The sequence below is a fragment of the Camelus ferus genome, chromosome 27, assembly GCF_009834535.1.
Source record: "Camelus ferus isolate YT-003-E chromosome 27, BCGSAC_Cfer_1.0, whole genome shotgun sequence".
NCBI classification, from domain to species: Eukaryota; Metazoa; Chordata; class Mammalia; order Artiodactyla; family Camelidae; genus Camelus; species Camelus ferus.
In genome coordinates this window covers 25,240,117-25,260,852 of record NC_045722.1, presented here as the reverse complement: position 1 = coordinate 25,260,852, position 20,736 = coordinate 25,240,117, and the positions used below count along the sequence as shown (strand labels likewise).

The 20,736-nt window shown below is 37.1% G+C and overlaps 1 protein-coding gene across 6 annotated transcripts in view; it reads left to right on the top strand.

The window, feature by feature from the left end:
• Positions 1–3,134: 3,134 nt before the first annotated feature.
• Positions 3,135–20,736, top strand: part of UBE3A (ubiquitin protein ligase E3A) — a 78,732-nt gene continuing 61,130 nt past the window's right edge. For 4 of the 6 annotated variants that reach the window (XR_004315620.1, XM_032469007.1, XM_032469006.1 and 1 more), the window contains exon 1: positions 3,549–3,680. The gene's annotated coding sequence lies outside the window, so the exon portion shown is untranslated. Of the gene's footprint in view, positions 3,681–20,736 lie in introns of all 6 variants that reach the window. The other 2 variants (XM_032469004.1, XM_032469008.1) reach the window with 2 other exon arrangements.

Genomic DNA, 20,736 nt, shown 5'->3' with positions numbered 1-20,736 from the left:
TGGCAGGTGTAGAGAACCAACAGTGGAGAGAATGAGCATTCTGCAAAGAAGACTTGAGGAAGAATGGCCCAAGACACAGGAGGAGAGGATGGAGGATGGAAAATTCCGGGCAGAAGGAACCAAGGGAACAGTTTCCAGCAGATAGTGGTTAGCAGTGGAAGGCTGAACAGGGCAGATACCATGAAAATTGAGAAGCAACTTTTAAATTTGGCCGTTATGCCATTACTGACATTAATACAAGAAATGTATACAGTAAAATGGGGGAAAATGCTAAATTTCAGTAGTTGAAGAGGAATTTGGAAGGAAATGGCAATCTGATAGCCATTCTGAACAGAAAGAACAAAGTTAATAGCGAGAGAATTAATGAACAGGAGAGGGGATGCCAGGGATCAGCAGTCTTGAGGAGACCCCCTCCTCCCTCAGAAATATGTTAACTGTAGAAAGAAAGGATGGCTCATACTTTAAGACATGAGATGAGGGAGTGCAAATCTGGCTAATCTGTAGGAATATGGATGAAAGTATGAAGGAGTTAATGCTTAAAGTGTGTAATACTAAACAATATAGACAATGCTAATATTCCTACTACTACACTAAGCACTAACATTCACTGAGTAGTCATCTGTCAGGCAATGTTCATCTTGGAATTAATTTTGCTTCAACAGAATTTCTTAAATACTGAGAGATACTCATATACTGAAAGCGTAAAGTCTCTTTCAACAGTTGACTCTGTATCATTTTGATGCAACCTAAAAATAGCAACAGTAAATTTCATCCCACCATAATCTGACTGGTTTTTGTTCTATACTTTCAGTTTAGGTAACAAAAAATTGTGTTTTTGCATTTTGATTACTCTGCGGTGACTCACATGAAGAGGAAATCTGGAGCATCAAGAGTCCTGTTGAAAAACCAACTTCATCAGCAATTTAGGGCAAAATGTTCATTAAATAAAAAAGATTCGGAGTATTAGAAGATACATAGTATTAGTAAGTACTCCCATAATCACTAAAGTGTTGGGTTAGTCTGAAAAAAATGTCCTTCTACTGATGTGACTTCCTCTTGGACTGTGAGTTCTTGAGGGCAAGGATAGGGATTGTTGATCTTTTATCCTTTCCCAAAGCCTGGCCAAGTTCTGGGTAAACAGTACAAGTTCAAAGTCTGTCAAGGGAATTAATGCACTATGCTAAAAAAAAAAAAAAAATTTAAACTGTTCCTTTCACTTACACTTGAAATGAGAAACTTAGAAACTACCAGGTCTCATTTTGACTAGAATAGTCTAAAATTTTTACTTACTTAATAGATACTAAACCATTTTTTTGGGTTGAAGAGAAATATGGGTCTGGCTTGCAAAAAAAAATTATTCATAAAAACTGGTGTAAATACAGAGATGGAACACTGTTAGAATTGTAAGGATTCCTGACAATATTAATACTGGTAATTTTTACCAGCAAACATTTTGAAATTTGAAAATGAATTAGGCAAAAAACAGTTCTTGAAACAAGTTTGACACTAGTGTCACACGTTAAGAATACCTATTTAATATTATTGGACTAAAAAGTCTGGGTAATTTCTCCAGATTCCAAGGAGGAATCAGGATCCTCCTTGATTTTAATAAGGAACTGGCATCTAACTGACATTTAACTAACAGCAGGTTTATTTCCCTTAAATCTTTAATTTTTTTGGAACTCAAGAGTCTTTTTTTTTTCCCACGTCTGACACACCAGGTTATTGTAAAATGACATTTCATTTATTTAATTTTTACTTAAGAGGAAGTAGAGCAGCTAAAAGTATCTTCATATGCTAGATACTGTAGTAACATTTTAATTACTCTGACAATACCTTTATTTTTATCCACCTATTTTGGTAATATGTAAAGAAAAATCCTTAAAAGACTGATTTTATTAACTAGTCTTTTCCATAAAACATAACTGCAAATAGTCTCCAAATGAAGATATGTAATCGGGGGAAATGAAAAAAGAAACTGAGTTAAAACTGGACATGACTTAACAGTCACTTATCATCATTTGTCCTAGAATAATTTAAATTCCACTACTTTATTTTTTGTAGTTGGGAAACAGAATATGTATCTGACTACATAAAAAAGATGTTCTAAGAATGACATCTAAATTCACTGCCATGTATGATTGCTGACATAAAAAGTTTGAACAGTAGATGAATGGGACCTCATGTAGTATTCTAGGGGCTTATCAGCAAAGTTGCAAACAGTAAGACTGAATTGTTAGTGGTCTCATTATAGCTTTCTTAGTAAGCGTTGCAGAGCCATAAAAAAAAAAACCCTTTAAAATAAGATGGTGACCTTGGTACTAAATATGAAGACGCGCGGCTTTAAATGGGTTCAGTCGTCATATGGCTTCTATTTAGCCCTTATGCAGCTGGGGTCAACCAAAAGGTCGCTTTCTCTTCATCGACAACCTACCAAACGGTCAAAACTGTAGGCTTTTTACCTTTCTGTAAACTAGCGACACATCACGTGTTGACAGAAGTCCTAAGCAGATGACTTTGGCCCCCTAAGAGCTGGTGTGCACGCTCGGGCCACCTCTGCAATGTTTACAGAAGCAGTTCGGGGCGTACACGGGTTGGGGTCCGAGACCCAGTCCGTGGAGGGTTCCGCCCCACAGTCGGGCTGGCCGCTATCAAAGCCCCCTCGGCGGACTTTCCGAGCCGATTCGTCCCCCAACAAAATCGAGAGCGTCCAAGTTCAGGCACGTTCCCCAGCTGGGTAGACTATGGGGCTCTCCAACACTCCAGAGAGCTCCAGGGGGTTTCTGGAGGGTACTGCCTTCTTTCTGTCCGGCCACAGACAGCGGTGGCTCAAAAGAGGGATTGCCCCTCTTCAGAGTCCCAAAATGGCGACCTACCCTGGTGGGACTGCGAGGAGCCGCGAGCCACTTCCCCTTCCCAACAGCCCCTGCTCTGGCGACGACGGCAAGCAGGAGGGGGCAGGAGTCGGCGATGGGGGGGCGGGCACAGCGCTACGCCCTTCCGCGCGCAAGCCGGCCCCGCCCCGCGTCTCTGCGTCCAGGCCTGGAGCGCTCTCCCGTCCCGGCGGCGCGCGCTGCCTGCCGGGATGCTCGGCCCGCCCAGCCAGTCCTCCCAGCTTGCGCCGCGGCCGCGAGATCCGCGTTTTTCCCAAGATGGTGGCGCTGGGCTCGGGGTGACTGCAGGAGACGACAGAGCCTGAATCCGCTTCTCCAGAACCTCGACGCACCGCCCTTCTCTCGCTCGCGCACGCCGTCACCGCGTAGCCTTCCGCCTTCTCAGGCGCCCGCCATCCTCCGCCGCTGCCGCCGAATTGCGCTTCACCTCCGCCGACCCGGCGCTCACGGCCGCGGGCGGCGGCGCCTGCCTCGGCTCCTCATCGGGGCCGCGCTCGGAGCAGCTCACACCTCGCTCCGGCCAGGAGGGCCTCTAGCCCCCCGGCGCGGACAGGCAGCGGCGGAGCGGCGGCGGGCGACGAGCGCGGGGTTTCCTGCGGCCCCTGCGCCCCCTTTCCCGGCCTCGGTCTTCGGAGAAGGAAGCGCGGGTCCCGCATGAGCGCCGGCGGTGGCGGCAGCGACAGGGAACGAGGCGGTGGCGGGCGGAGGCGGTGGGCGAGGGCGACGACGACCAGTGAGGCGGCCGCTGCTGCGAGGGCCGCAGCACAGGCGCGGGGGCGACGACAGGTCAGTGTGGCTGAGGACGGGGCCGGGGCCTGGGCCGGGGAGGCCGGGCGGCACCTCTCATTGCCCCTTCTGCCACTGGAGCCCCCCCCTTCCGGGCGGGCTCCGGCGAGGGCCGAGACGCCCCCTCCCCCGCTGGGGCGAGTGTTTAGGGGTGAGTGGTCCGGAGGGGCCGGTGCCAGAAGTAGGCCGCTGGTAGCAGCGGCTGCTGCCGCCGTAACTGTCAGTCCTGGCCCGGCGCCGGAGGGAGGGTTTTGTCGCCCAAGGGGACGCGAGCGGGCCCGGGGCGGGGCGTGCGGGGCGCCGAAGGTGGCCCTCCTTGAAGCGGAGCTCGCCGAGCTGGCCTGGGCCCCAGGCTGGGAAAGGCTGGCCTTTTCCTTCCAAGGGGAACTCTTTCTCGGTGTTTTCGAGGTTTTGGCCGTCTTGGTGAAGACCTATTCAGACGTGTGCTTTGGTGGGGTGGGCTGGTGGGGGGGGGGGCTAATGAAGTGGTAAATCAAGCCCAAGGGTTGTGTTCGCATATTACTCATCGCGATTCTGAAATTAACGTGTGCTGCTGGGCTCGCCGGAGACTCTGTTTAATGCAGATCTGCCAACAGTTGGCTTTTTTTTTTTTTTCCCAGTTGAGAAAATGAACTCTTTACTCGTCACGGTATAGAGGTTTTTGTTGGTAAAGTCAGAATTGAATGCTGCAAAAGCTTTAGTTCATAAAATTGTTAAAAATTTTAATATACACGGTGTTTGGTTAATCTTGGAATCCGCGAAAGATAATTCCGAAGTTACCCTCCATCAGTCACGAAGTAATACAGATATGACCCATAATTTCGGATCTTTCCACAACCTGCAATATTGAAAGAAGCAGCAAATTATTCCATATTTTTTGCGAGGGAGGGAAGAGGGTTTGAAATGACCTGAAGTTTAGAAGTACAACTGTAAAAAGTTACTTGTGAAAAGACCCTTTGAATACCCAGTAAATCTTGGGCAATGAATTGGACAAGCGGGGTGAGAAGTGTTTATCTCACACTTTTGATTTAGGAAGTTAAAAAGAAGTGGAAATAACTTTGAAATTGGATCCTGCTTGTAAATCTGAGTTACTCACCACATTTTTAATGGAATGAATACAGTATGAATGATGGTGCCGATAAGTCCAAGGAATGACCAGAAGCCCTTTCAAGAAACTAGGCAATCATAAGAAAACAGAAACAAGGAGCTTCAACAAATAATGTCTCTGTACAAAATTAGAACGTAAGCTCTGAAAGTCTTCTTGTGTCAATATTTATTAACTAGTTTTAGTATGCTGAGTAGTATGTACACAGTCCTCTGACATTGCTGGGTTACTGAGGAGTTTAACTTTACACAGAGATACAAATTACAGTAGTTTGATCCCTTTTTACAGGTTTTGTAAGCTGCTTTTATTTTAGCTTTCTGAAATTTACACTTTTTTCATGGCTTAAAAAATAAGAGTACATACTGGTCAGAAGCAAGAGGATGACACATTCTCAACCCACTTGCCCAGCCCATGTAACAAGATTTATTGGGTACCTGCAGTGTCTTTGACATAAAACATTTACTCAAGTTTTGTTTCTTTAACTATAGATCATTTCTAAATGACCCTCCTCTCTCCTCCCAGAACAGTCCTTTATCCCCCTGAAAGATTTTTTTTGGAATCATTTGCTGTTTGTCTCAATATGAAGTCGGTGGAATAATCCAAAACTGGATCACACCTAAGTTTTTCAACCCAAGCACTTGAAATGGTGTTTATAAAGTGTCTATTTTCTTAAATGATTACTGGTTATGTTCTTCAGTCATGTTGCACCCTTTTATTTATACTTGTATAGGTCAAGATGTAGAAACATTAAGTACGTAAAAAATTAGGTTTCTGGTTTTTAAGAGTGAAGACAAATTTTCAAAAGTGATTTTTTCAAGTAAAATACTTGGGTAAAGTCTTAGATGCTCTTTTCATGATGATTCAGGACACCAGTTTTGGGGTGATTTTGACAGTCCCTGCTCTCTCCCCACTGCTAATGTAAAGTATAAAAGTCAGAGACATTGTGTTACGTATAGTGGAAATAGCTTTGGAACTAGATTCTGCTTTTAATTCTGATCTTTCCCGAGTTGTCTGACCCTTGGCGAGTTATTTATTCTTGAGCTGCAAATTTTGTCATCTGTAAAATGGGATGGTGAGGCTAACTCAGAACTGTAGATTCACGTACATAACATGCCTAACACATAGGCACTTAAAAAGTATTAACCTTTAAAGTCATCCTACCCAGTTTTCCTGAATGGGCTCAAAAACACCTTATATACATACAGTGGACTCTAGCATATTATTCTTCACGTTGTTTTCTTGCTCACTAGTTCACTTTTTAAGGGCAAGGACGACTGGCGTTCACCAGAGTGTGTTACCAGAGTATGGATGACTAGGTTGTTAGTAAGTGGCTGACTAACATTTATTAGGTACTTACTGGGGCTACTGTGAACTCTAGGTTACAAAGAGAAGACTCATGTCTCTGTTTTTTGGAAGCGTATAGTTTAGTGACTTTCTCCACATAACACCATTTTTTTTGTGAAACTCTGTTGCATAATGGAGCCCCATTTTCCTAGTGCCCTTCCAATCCTAGGGCAGTTCTGTGGACTCAACACCCTCCACTCCCAGCTCCTGTTCTGAAGAATACTCTTTAACTCTTTGCTTTATATACCGTCTGGCACATGTTAGACGCTTCATATCTTGATCCCAGTCCACCACCCAGTATCTGGCACATAGTATGTTAGTGTTTGTGTGTGTGGATGTATTGTATAAAATAAATAAATTAATTTTGGCAATTGCCTGTGAATATTTGGATATTTTTCTGGGATAATTATCATTCTGTCTTGTTAAAAATTCAGACGTTTTAAGCCTGAGAAGGACTAACCTTGAGGTCAGTTACTCCTTTCATTTTACACATGAGGAAATTAAAGTGCAGAGCTTTAAAATGATTTTCTAAAAGTCACCAGGTGGCAGAGCCAGGGCCACAATTTGAGCCTCTAGACTGGTTCAGAACTGCATGTGTTCCATCCCACCTGTTGGGAGGAGTTGTTACTTTACTTTGGGATTAACCAATCACCTTCTTGGAGTTACGTGTTTTCTAAGATACTAGTAGAAGGCAGCCTTCACAAGATGCCATCAGTGGGCCTTTTCTGATCATAGCAGTGCAGGAAATGGGGCTTTTTCTTCTGATAAAGCAAATAAAGTAAAATTACAGTTAAGTAGAAATAGTGTTAATCTACAAACTTATATCCTATATCCAAAACATGAGATGTTTGAAATACTTAAAAGATGCTATATAGTTTTTTTTAATGAAATGATTTAAATACATAGTAAATTTCTTTGCTGACTTTTTGTTTTCATTTAATCCCAGAAATGCCACTTACAGTGCTTTGATCCAGCTGTCTTTAATGAGTAAATACCATTATGGATAGTAAGTCAAAAAGAAGATTATTAAGTATAAGGTTTACCTGAACATGAAATAGGGCTAGTACTTTTTGAATGCTGCTGGTTGCTCATAAGATTTAGCTGACAGTTATTACTGTTTGATTCTAAGCTATGTAACTTGTGAACTCCCTAAAATTATATTTAAAATTTTACGTGCTTCAAAGTCTCAACAGGTTCTGTGAACAAAAGCCACTGAGAACCATTGATGTGGAGGAAGAAGCACTAACTTTGGTGTCAGAAGATCATCCTTCTTCTGACACCTTCCTAGCTGGGCACGAGCAGGTCATTTAGCTTTCTGAGCCTTGACTCTGTACCTTCCTTCGGTCAAATAAAGGTGCTGCTTGCTTTGTTTCAGAGGATTATGTTTTTCAAATGGAATCATTCTCGAAAAAGGAGATTAATACTACTGTATAAAGTGACTATAACGATTTAGTGAGTTGCTCTGGAAAACAAGTTGGTTAGTGGTAGACAGGTGATTGGAACCTTGGTATATTTTCATGGTTTTCTCTATTGACACTTTTAACCTTTCCATAGAAGTATTATTTTGGGAAATACTTAGTGTGTGAGTTTATTTTACATTTGGTAACTACATTTGAAATAAATAGTAGATCTTAATAATTAGTAATGCATTATTCAGTATTATTAGTCCAAAGTCAAATCACTTGTGTAATTTGATTTACTTCTGATCTCTCCTGTTAATTTGATAAATGGCGAGTGAATCAGAAGGTTGGCCTGAAAGGAAAAGGGGTTTTGGAGGCTTAGAATCTTAATAGACAAGATTATTCCAGAAGTTCAATTCTAGGAAATCTGCAGGAATCTACTATAAGATGTCGTATGTGGATCATAGAAGACTTCATTAACTAAAAGTCAGCATGTGTGCTGCGGATAAAAACAAAGAGGTGGTATATGAGCCCTGAACACTCATACGAGTAGGGTAAAGTCTTCCTTAAATGAAACTCTTGGCTGGCTAGTGTGGAGACTAATGTGGTGACTCTTACTTAACACTCAGTGTGTTCCAGAAGTTGATCTTCTGTACCCTTTGGGATCAATTGAGATTAGTCAAGCACAGATCCCTTTATGTTACAGAAATAAAACATGAAACGTTTTTTGACCTGTCTCTGTGGTATGCAGGCTTTTAGCTCTTTTTTAGTTCTTAATAGGTGCCCGTTGTACTTAAGTGATTCAGGATGTTCCTTTTACATTTGAGACAAGTACACAAATTTCATAGCTGGGGGCTACATGAAGATGCTACCAGTACATAATCTGTCATTTGATAACTCTTGTCTCCTCGTATCAAAAAGGATGACTTACCCATTTCAGGTTTCTAATAGACTTCTACCTCAGCAGCCTTCCTCTTGAGTGTTGAGAAAGTCGTCTTAGAATTGCCCTTGTGAATTCTAGCCAATATCCTAACTCACCTATTTTTATATTCTTTATGATGCAGAATAAATTTTGAATTTTCCTTCCAAACTAAGTATACAGACAGGACAGAGAATAATATAACGACCATGTATGTACCACTCAGTATGGACAAATGTCACATTTTGTCACTTCCTTGCACCCTTTAACACCCTCTCTAAAATTGATGGGTCTTTATTTTCTTCTGAGATGATAACCTCTAGCACTGCAGGTAACCACTACAGGACTTTCTTCATACTGGTGACAAGTGATTTCCTATCTCTCACGATATGTAAAGCATAATCCTGTTCTTTGGAAGGGAAAGGATGAAATACCCAGCAGTGTTTTCTATATAAAACTAATGGGTCATGGGGAGAAATATGAAATATGGGTTGTTTCCAGCTTATTATCTTGGTACTTTTTCCTAGGAATTCTGTTTATTGTACCTCTGTGCATGTATGTGTCAATGTTGATAACCTTACAATGTACCATGAATAAGAATATTAATTATTTGCCTTTATTAAATAGTTAAAGGTTTCATTTTGGGAATTAAAAAATACATCTTCTGAGCACTTATTGTTTGTGATGTGTACTAATTGATGGATCCTATTTCACAGGAAGATTAACTAGGTAACATTTTTCTAGTTTTTTGAAGTGAGCTGATAATGTGTCGTATTCTGTGTTAGTGATAGAAAACTATGCTGTTTAAGATAATCCAAATCTAGAGGTCCTAAGAAGTGGAAAGCTTCCCTAATAACTTAAGCTGCTTCATTCATATTCTATTTCTTACACGTTTTGCGATGTCTATAACATTGCTGTAGACTGAATGTTTACGTCATCCCCACTCCCCACCTCAAAGTTTATATGTTGAAATCCTAACATCCCCCCTCCCCTGCCGTGTAATGATGGGGCCTTTGGAAGGTGATTAGGTCATGAGAATGGAGCCCTTGTGGTGGGATTAATGCCCTTTAAAAGACTCCAGAGGTCTCCCTCCCTTCTTCTGCCATTTGAGGATCCAGCCAGAAGACAGCCATCTAGGAACCACGAAGCTCGTTCCTGCCAGACATCGAATCTGCCAGTGCCTTGATCTTGGACTTCCTAGGCTCCAGAACTGTGAGAAATAAATTTGTTTGTTACACACCACCCAGTCTATGGTATTTTGTTTTTAGCAGCCTAAATGGACTAGGACACATATTAAACATGTTTAAAGAACAGAGAGGGAAAATAGAAAATTAAATGGATAAAGGTTGGTAGCTAATGTAATGTAGGGGTGCACTGTGCTTGACAGAATGGAAGTGCTTCTTAAAAATTGATTATAATGTTGAAATGAGAACACAAATATAGTATATTAGAAAAACTGAGCTAACTTTAGTCTTTTATATACATAAAACTAGATTTACGCATTTAAAATTATGTATTTTTTAAATTTAATTATTGCCCAGTGTAAATATACTTCAAATTATCTTCAAAATGAAAAAGTAAAAATCTTAGGGTTTCATTTAACTCAGTAAAGAGTCACCTTACTTCCTCCTGCCCGAAATTTGTCTTCCATCTTTTGGGTAGAGGAAAGGTAGGGGGTGAACTTAGAAATAAATGGATCTCAGTTGGAAAATAGGTAAGTCATTTATCTGAACTGAAATAAAACAGTTTATTCCTGGATTGAAGATTCTGTAAGTAAGTATTTGCTGTCTGTCTCATTTTTTTTTTCATGTGCCATTTTAGGTGTTTTGTAAGTGCTGGATGAATGAACTACTTTCTGGTTAGGTCAGGAATTCTTTTAGATATCTGCTGTGGGCTAATGAACTCTTAAGTATGATCAGGAGCAACCCTCTAGGCTTCAGAACTTTAGGTAATTTTACGAAAAGATAGATTAGGGTCAGCCGGGACAGTGAGCCAGAGTCCTGCTGTGGCCCTACTTTACTGCCTATGTTTGTGCTGCCTTTGAAAAGGAATTCCTAGGAGGGGAGGGAAGGAGAGTGTGTGTGTGCGTGCTTGCGTGTGTTTGTGTGCTTGTGTGTGTTCATTTTCCATATTTCTAGCTAACACCAGATTTTGAGAAATTGGGGCTCACCGCTATTTAGCCTACCAGGATTTTCTTTAAAGCAATCAAAATCTAATTCCCTTAAGTGCTATTTTAGCTACCTAGTATGTGTTTAAAATAGCCGTGACTGCAGTAGTATTTATTTCATATTCTAATTCTGATATCTTTCCTTAGTTCTTTTATAAAGGGAGTGGCTTGGATTAGATCATCTCCAAGGTAATTTTCTGCTTGGATACTATTTGCTCAGTTTTTTTTTCCTTTTTAAAATGTATGTATATATTTTAATCACAAAACATTTAAAACATGCAGTAAATGATATAGCAAATGCTCATTTGCCCACCACCCAGAACTATAAATTACGCCAATTTGATCCTTTGAGAAACAGATTCTGTCTTAAATGTTCACTTGTAGCCACCTCACCTCTAAGTCCTGTTACTGTCTCTCTTTACTCAAGGTAATAACTATCCTGAGGTTCTTGGGTTTCATATCCTTGTTTATACTTTTACTGTATGTGTGTATTTGTATCTATAAATGATATATATGGTATTGGATTTTATGTTCTAAAATTTTTACAAAATGGTATTGTATTGCACATACCGTTAATCAACTTGCTTTCTTTTTCACTCAGTATTTTTTGAGATATGCATGTTGTTGCATGTAGCTCTAGTTTATGTAGTTTAACTGCTGTATTGGTGCTCCATTGTATCCTATGTGAGCTGTATGTGTCCCATTATAGATAGATTTTGAGTTTTTTTCTTTTTTGGTATTATAATGCTGCAGTGGTCATTTTTACACATTTGTTAATGCATGTATTTCTTTGGGAAGATTGATGGAAGTGAAGTTGCTGAGAAACAGATTGTGGATATCTTTAACTTTGCTAGATAGTACTAAATTCTCTGAAATGGTTGTGTCAGTATGTACTTTACCTTCTTCCAGCCTCCTAGCCTATACTTGAGATAGTCATATTTAAAAACTTTTGCTAATTTGATCGGTGTGAAATATCTCATTTTAATTTGCATTTCCCTGGTTATTTATTCTGGGTGGTGGATATATGGATATGAATTTTACCATTTTCTGTATGTTTTAAATGTTTCATAAATTTAAAAAATGCAGCATTTATGTTATAAAGGACCTTGGAGTTCTTCTTATCAATCTTCTTTATAATGCAGCCAAGAAAATTATCTGAATAAGAATAAAATATAAGAAAATCCTACTTACTGCCCATTGTGGTATTCCTTTTGGGATATAGAATCTTAATTTTTATGTCAAAATTATGAATCTTTTATGATTTGTGTTGTTTATTGAAGAAATCCCCTTTTTATATTGTCTGCTAATAGTCCCCCCCCCATTTAGGTCCATCCGATAGGGAATTAGGAATTAATTTTTTTTTCCATATGAAAAACTAGTTGTCCCAACATTAAGTATTGAATCCTTTCCACGTTAGTTTTTTTCTTTAAAAAAAAAAAAAAAAGTCACCTGTATCATCTGCCAAATGCTTGGGTTTGATTCTAGGTTCTTTATTCTTTTTCTTTCCCTTTTTTTAAGCACCAGTACTATATTGTTTTATTTCAAATAGCTTTAAAATAAGCTTTGAAATCTGAGTCAAAGTCTACCCCTTTATTCATTTTCAGAATTGTCTTGATTCTTCATAGACTTTCATTCTTCCATAATAATTTAAAACCAGTTTATCAAGTTCCAGGAGTATTAATTGGAATTGCATTGAATATATAAATTAACTTGAGAATTGACATAGTTTATCTTGCCATTTATTTAATTCTTTTATATTTTACAGTTTTCTTTTCAGATGCTTTTTACACATACTTTATTAAATTTATTCCTAGATATTTGATTGATATATATGTATATTTGCTTTGTAAATAGGATCTTTTTTATTATATTTGATCGTTGCTAATATTGATTTTGTATTCATTAACTTGGGTGAACTCCCTATCATTTCTAATAGTTTATAATTGTTTTAGATTATTGTGAACAAATTATTCTTTTCCAGTGATCTTTTAAAAGTGCAAGTCTAACCTTGGTACTTTCTGTTTAAATTTTTTCTCTATCTTTCTGTTGCTTTTAGGATAAAATACAATGCTTAATTGGTCTACAAGGTCCCACATGATCTGGATTCTGTACTTCCTCAGCTTTATTTTCCTTCACACTCCCCTTCATTTAGAATCATCTAACAGTATTGGCCTTTTTTCAGTTTTTTGAGATATCCAACCTCCTTGTTCCAAGCCTTTTGCCCAGTGCATTTCAGTTTGCTTGGAACACAGTTAGGCAACAAATTTTACCCACCCTTTAGGGTTCAGCCTGTATGTTACTCAGGGAAGCCTTCCTTGAGAATCTCCTTGTACTCACTAGTATTAGGGCTTTCTTTTTATTATGTGGTTACTGAATTCTGCTTTTCCTGAGTTAGCACTTAACCTCAATTGAAATTAAATAATTTCTTTGCTTTTGAATTGAAAATTACTCAGTGAGAAAAGTTAATGTTTGTTGTCTGTCTAATTTTTTTAATGTGTAGTTTCAGACATTTGTGAGTATTGGAGGAGAATGTTCATATACTGATTGATCAGAATTGCATTTTATTTTCTAGTTAGAGAAATATTATTCCAGTTGATAACTGCTCAAAAGAATTTATAATTAGGCTACATTGAAGTATTTTACTAGACATTAAAGATCAACTGTGGTTGGTCTTTAGAAAAACAGTTCTCTATTTGAACAGTGCAGTCTAGTTCACTTAAAATTACATGTTGTAAAATTTTTAAAAGCGTTTTGAAGTTAAATTAGAAGCCAGTAACTCAGATTTTATTTTATGGGTTTAGATTCTGCATTTGATAGACAGGTGCAATAAAATTAAACTGAAAATATGTGTTCATGATTATTTCAAGGAAAACCCAGCTACCTTTAGTTCTTTTAGTATATTGCATTATAAGTATTTTGTGTGTGTATGTGCTGAATGCTAATACAATTCTAGGTTTAATTTTAGGTTAAGCTTTGTATAAGATTGAACTCAAGTTAGCTATTGTGCAAAAAGAACTCAGAGGAAAATTTCAGAATAATTAGTCAGTGGGGACTATGTATGAGGCACAATTGCTTGTTTTCAGATCATAGAATTGTTGACTAGAATAAGTAATATATCATTAAAGCCTGGAAATTGAAATAATTCTCATAATTTGGAATTTCTAAAGGATCTCCATAGATTATGCTTGAGATCTGTACTGAGTCAGCATAGTTTTTATTTACTTTTGGAAATGTTCACAGAACCCCGAGGGAGCTGAAGGCCAAGGGTCATGTTAGAAAGCGAGTTTGATTCTTTTCCAATACACAGTCTCTGTGATCCCAAAGTTCTACTCCTATGTATAAATGTGCCTCAATTTAAAATATTAGGTTATTCCTATAAATCATAAAACCAGAAATTCTAGCACTTTTATATTTCAGAGAGTCTCTTATATTTAGTGGTTGGTTGGTTGCTCCCTCAATGTTGGTATGTAGAATTATTTTTGAGAATAAAGAAATACAGAAAAAAAAAGATGTATTTTTGAAATATAAAAAGAACTGAAAGTTTCCTCTTTCCTTTTTTAGCCAATTCCAAAACTTAACAGTTGCTAAACTTGTGTGTAGAAGGACATAAAAACGCCTGGCAGATACCAAACAAATACATCTGTATAAGTACAGATACTTGTAGCTTTCTTCCTGTCTGGGGTTTTAAAAAAATCACGCCATATATTTTTTTAAAAGTTCCAATTTTATTGAGATACAATTCACATACCATAAAAGTCCACCCTTTTAAAAAGTGGGTTTTAGTATATTCAGTTGTGTAGCCATCACCATTATCTGATTTTAGGACATTTTCATCATCCCCCAATAGAAACCCTGTACCTGTTAGTAGTCATTCACCATTCTTTCCTTTTTTTTTTTTTTTTATCCCTTAGCAACTACTAATCTGCTTGCTTTCTCTGTGGGTTGCCTGTTCTGTATGTTTCATATAAATGGCATCATAAAATGTGTCCCTTTTGTGTATGACTTCTTTTACTTAACTAGTATTTTCAAGACTCATTCGTATTACACTGTATGAATATACACATACTGTTTATTCAGTCATCAGTTGACAACTTTGGATTGTTTTCATTATTTTGGTTATTGTGAATTATGTTGTAAACAGTCATATACAGGCTTCTGTGTGGACATACATATTCATTCTCTTGGAGGCATACCTAGGAGTGAAACTGCGGGGTCATAGCTAACTGTTTAACATTTTGAGGAACTGCCAAACTCTTCCAAAGTGGCAGCACCATTTTAAAATTGCATCCACAGTGTATGAGGATAGCTTCTGTTTTCTTTACTTTCTTGCCAGACTTACTGTCTGTCCTTTATTTTAGCTGTCTTGTAAGTGTGAAGGTATCTCTGTGATTTTTTGGTTTGCATTTGCTAAATGACTAATGATGATTGTCTGTCTTTGGAGATCTAGTCAAATCCTTGAGACTTTTAAATTGTCATTTTTCTTTTTATTGTTGACTTTTAAGTGTTTCTATATGTTCTGGATACAAATCCCTTTTCAGATAATATGATTTCTAAATATTTCCTCCCATTCTGTAAGTTTTTTTTTTTTTTTTTTCCATTTCATGATTGTTTCCTCTGAAGCACACAAGGTATAAATTTTGGTAAGTCCAGTTTATCTGTTTTTCTTTTGTTGCTTTTGATATTGTTATTTAAGAAACCATTGCCTTACCAAGGGCATAAAGATTTATAACTGTTTTCTTTAAGAGTTTTGTAGTTTTAACTCTTACCTATAGGTCTGTCATCTGTTTTGAGTTGATTTTTACGTATGGTGTTATGTGAGGTAAGGGTCTGACTTTATTCTTTTACCTGTAGATATCTAGTTGTCCCGGCACCATTTGTTGAAAAGACTGTTCTTTCTTATGAATTGTCTTGGCACCCTTGTTGAAAATCAGTTGACCATAAATTTAAGAATTTATTTCTGGACTCTGAGTTTTCTTCCATTGATCTGTATGTCTGTTCTTCAGCCAGTAACACAAATTCTTGATGACTGTAGATTTGCAGTAAGTTTTGAAATTGGGAAATGTGAATACTCAAACCTTGTTCCTTTTTGGGCTATCTGGACTCCTTGAATTTCTGCTTGAATTTTAGGGTTAGCTTGTCAATTTCTGAAAAAGGACAGCTGGGATTTTGATAAGATTTCTGTTGAATCTGTAGATCTGTTTAAGGAGTATTGCTACCTTAATATTATATCTTTCAATCCATGAACATGGAAAGTCTTTCCCTTTATTTAGATCTTTAATTTTGTGTGTGTGTTTTGTAGTTTTCATTGTACAGGTCTTGAGGTTCTTTTGTTCAAAAGAAATATACTTTGTTATATATTCTTAAGAATTTAATTTTTTTAATGTTATTACTAATGGCATTCTTTCTTAATTTTATTTTCAGAGTATTCATTGCATGTGTATGGATTTTTGTTCTGAACTTGTATTCTGTACAACTTGATTTTTTCCTCTTAACAATAAGTTACAGAAATCTTTTCCACTATATGAATGGCTATATGTGCGTCTACCTCACTCACTTAGCAAATGTTTATTGAGCACCTGCTGTGCCATAGGTATTTTTCTAGGTGCTAGTGGGGACAGCAGTGTAGAAAATCCACCAAAACTCCTGTTTTCTTGGAACTTATATTTAGTAAGGGAAAAGACTGTAAACAAGATAATGTAAAAGATACTGTGTTACTTAGTGCTTTTCAGGAGAGAAAATAAAGGAAGTGGGATATAAAGTATTTGGAGGTGGAGGAGCTGAGTGTAAATTTGAGTGGCCAACAAAAATCTCACTGAGATGGTAACTTGAGTAAAGAACTGAAGGAGATAAGAGAGTTAGCCATGTGGATGAAGAGGGGTGGGGGCATTTCAGGCAAAGGGTGTAGTGAATATGGAATCCCTGAAGTGGGAGAGTGCCTGATGTGTTTGAGGAAAAGTGAGGTGGCCTGAGTGGCCTTAGGAAAGTAGATGATGGAAGTCGAGTCAGAGAGCAAATGTAGGGTACAGATCATTTGGTCATAATAAAAAGTTTGCCTTTTACCTCTGAGTGAGATGGCAAGCTGTTAAGGGTTTTGAGCAGAGGAGTGAAGGTCACGTTTCATTTTAGCAAGATCACTCTGGCTGCCATGTTGAGCATAGGCTGAAAGAGGTGAAGGGCAGAATCAGGAGACCAGTTGATAGGCTACTACAGTAATACAGATAGGAGGTGATGCTGGTGAGTTGGACAGGGTGAGCCAGGGAGGTTGATGAGAAGTAGTTGAACTATTGGTATGTGTTCAAGTTATAGTCCGTAGGATTTGGTAATGGTCAGATGTAAGTGTAAAGTAAAGGGATGAGTAAAAGATGACTTTGAGATTTTGGCTAGAGAAACTAAGAGAATGGAGTTGAACAATACAAAACAATACTTTTTAATTACTGCATTAAATGTGTGCATGACACCACAGCCCACATAACTACAGATAATTTTACCATATCAGCCTGGGGCTGGGGAAGAGGAAAAAAAAAAACCTCAAGAAAGGAAAAGAATGTTGAATATGTAACATATGTCCTGACAGAAACTTGAGATGGAAGACTATCAATCTTATGAGTTCTGCCAGTCTTTAGAGCTGAACTAGGAACTAACTCAGAGTTCATAATGTATTATGAAATTCTTTACTGTGGAATTTAGGTGGTTTTCAATTTTTGCTATTACAAATAATGGTATATATTATTTCTGTAAGGTAGATTTCTGTAAATATGATTGTTAGATCATGAGCTGTATCAGCTTAAAAATCTGATAGCTATTGCTAATTACTCTTTAAAAAATCTTTCTGAGCAAGTTTCATTCCCAACACAGTGTACGAGACTGCCGATTTACCTCATTGCTTATTTATTTTATGTATAAATAGTCTTTTCCAATATTTGAATGTTTAAATACAGCTTTATAAAACTGCCAGGATTTTTGGGCTCATTTTCTGTTATGTTCTTTGTTTTTTTACTCTTATTTATAGGCACCCTGTATATCATTAATCATTTATTATAATTTGCAAATTGGTCTCATCTTTTAATTTTATAGTATCTAGTCATGAATTTAAAAATTTTTGGTATAGTTGAATCTGTCTTATGGCTTCTGAGTTTTAGCATGCTTATAAAGATACCAAAATAATCTCGTATTTTCTAGCACTTTTATGAGATTACTTTATAGGTTTAGATTTATAGATTTAGATCAGTACATTAGGCATTTTTTTGAATATTGTATGATTTAGGTTTTGATCTGGATTGCATTTGGCATATTTTTGGATATGGTGAAAAATACCTACTTTTTATTTTTTTCTACTTGGGCAGCCAATTCTCTAGACCGCCTAAGGGATCCTTTCCCCACTGATGTAAAATGCCATCTTTTTATATACTAAGTTTTCATAAACTAAGAAAAAATCATTTTTATTGAAGGATAATTTATATCCAAGTAAAGCGCACCCATTTTTTAAGTGTACAGTTTGATGTATTTTGACACATGTGTACACTGTAACTACCACCATAATCAAAATACAGAATATTTGAATTACCCTGCAAAATCCCCTCATGTCCCATTCCTCCCTCTTGGCTCCAGGCAACCACTGATTTGTTTATTAGTTTTGCCTCTTCTAGCATTGCATTTTTGTTGTTGTTGAAGCATAGTCAGTTTACAGTGTGTCAATTTGTGGTGTACAGTATAATGTTTCAGTCATACATATACATACATATGTTTGTTTTCATGTTCTTTTTCACTATAGGTTACTACAAGATACTGAACATAGTTCTCTCTGCTATACAGAAGCAACTTATTTATCTAGCATTGCATTTAAATGGAATCATATAGTCTATATTCTTCTTTGTTTGGCTTTGTTCACTTAGTATGTAGTTGAGATTCCTCCTTTTTGTGTTTATCACTAATTTATTTTTTGGTTAAACATTTAGATTTTTTCCAGTTTTCGGTTGTTGTGAATAAAGGTACTCTTTGCATGTGTGTCTTTGTGTGAATGTATTTTCATTTCACTGGGATAAAGGCCTTAAATTGGAATTACTGGATGTGGTCATTTTATGTTTAAATTTATAAGGAACTGACAAACTTCTCCAAATGGTTATACCATTTTGCTTTCTCACCAGCACTGTATGAGAGTTCCATTTCTTCCAAATTCTTTTCAGCATTTGATACTTTCAGATAAATTGCAGACATTCTGATGAGTGTGTAGTAGTTTCCCATTGCAATTTCTTTTTCTTTAACTGTAGTGAAATACACATAACATAGAATTTATTAGTTTAATGATTTTTAATTATACAGTTCAGTGGCATAAAGTACATTCACATTGTGCAGCCATTACTCATCCATTTTTGAAACTTGTTCATTGTCCTAAACTGAAACTATTACCCATAAACAGTAACCTCCCAATTTCATCCCCCTTTCTCTGGCCCCTTTTAACCACTACTTTACTTTCTGACTCTATGAATTGGACTACTCTCAGTACTCATGTAAGTGGAATCATATGATATGTCCTTTTGCTTCTGACTTAATTCACTTAGCATAATGTCCTCAAGATTCACCCATATTACAGCATATATCACAATTTCCTTCCTTTTTAAGTCTGAATAATATTCCATTATGTGTATATAGCACATTTTAACCATTCATTCATTGATGGACACTTGGGTTGCTTCCTTCCTTGGCTGTTGTGAATAGTGCTGCTATAAACATGGGTGTACAAATAGATCTCATCAAGCCCTGCTTTCAATTCTTTGGGGTATATGCCTGAAGATGGAATTGCCAGGTCATATAGGAATTCCATGTTTAGTTTTTTTTGAAGAACCAACATACCATTTTCCACAGCAGCTGTACCATTTTACCTTCCCATAAAGGTTCCAGTTTCTTCACATCCTTACTAATACCTTGCTAATATCTTATTATTTTTAAAAATTAATTGCCATATAATGAGTGTGAATTATTGTGATTTTAATTTACACTTCCCTGATGAATAATGATGTTGAGGTTTTCATGTATTTTTCTTTTCAGGATACAAGTCCTTTTTTAGACAGATACGTGTTTCTTCTGTATCATTACGGACTTTTTTTTTTATTTTGGTACTTATTAACGAGAGAAGAGTGTTGAAATTTTCAACTATAATTGTGAACTTGTTATCTTTTCTTTCAGTTCTGTTCATTTTTGCTTTATGTATTTTCAAGTTCTGTTAATTGGTACATTCACATTTAGAACTGTTAGATCTCCTTGGTGAACTGATTCTTTATCAACAGAAATATCTGTTCTCTGGTAATGTTCCTTATCCTAAAGTTGTGTTTGTCTGGTATTAGTATAGTCACTCCTCCTTTCTTATTATTTGAGTTTGCATATTATATCTTTTGCTGTCTGTTTACTTTCAACTTCTCAATATGTTTAATATGTCTTTTAGATGGTGTGTAGTTGCATCTTTTTGCAGTCTTCGCTTTTTGAGTGTTCAGTCCATTTATATTTATTGTAGTTGTCAATATGATTGGGTTTAAGACTACGGAGTTACTATTTGTCTTCTAGTTGTTACATCTATACTTCTTTTTTTTCTTTTCCATTTGGATTGAACATTTTTTTTAGAAGTCTGTTTTATTTACGCTCTTAGCTTATATTTTTATTTTTTCCAGTTGTTGCATTCATATGTATAATATGCACCTTAGTTTACCTTAGACTACCTTCAAAAATACTAGACCTCTTCTTCGCATATAATGTAAGAATTCTAGAGCATTGTAAATTCATTTACCTTCCCTCATCCTTTTTGCTATTGTAGTCTTACATTTTACTTCTATGTAAGTTATACATTCCACAACAGAACTTGTAATGATTTCTTTAGACAGTCAATTGTTTTATAAAGGAATTTAAAAACCAGAAGCAACACTCTTTGATGTTTATGCTCATATTTGCCATTTTCATTTCTTTTCCTTTGTAGATTTTCTTTATGTGGACCCAGCATTCTGTCTGGTGTTATTTTCCTTCTACTTGAAGAATTAAAAAATTTCTAAAGCACCAGGTCTATTGGCCAGAAAACACTTTCAGCTTCTATTTGTAAACATGCCGTTATTTCATTCTTCAACATTTTATTAGGA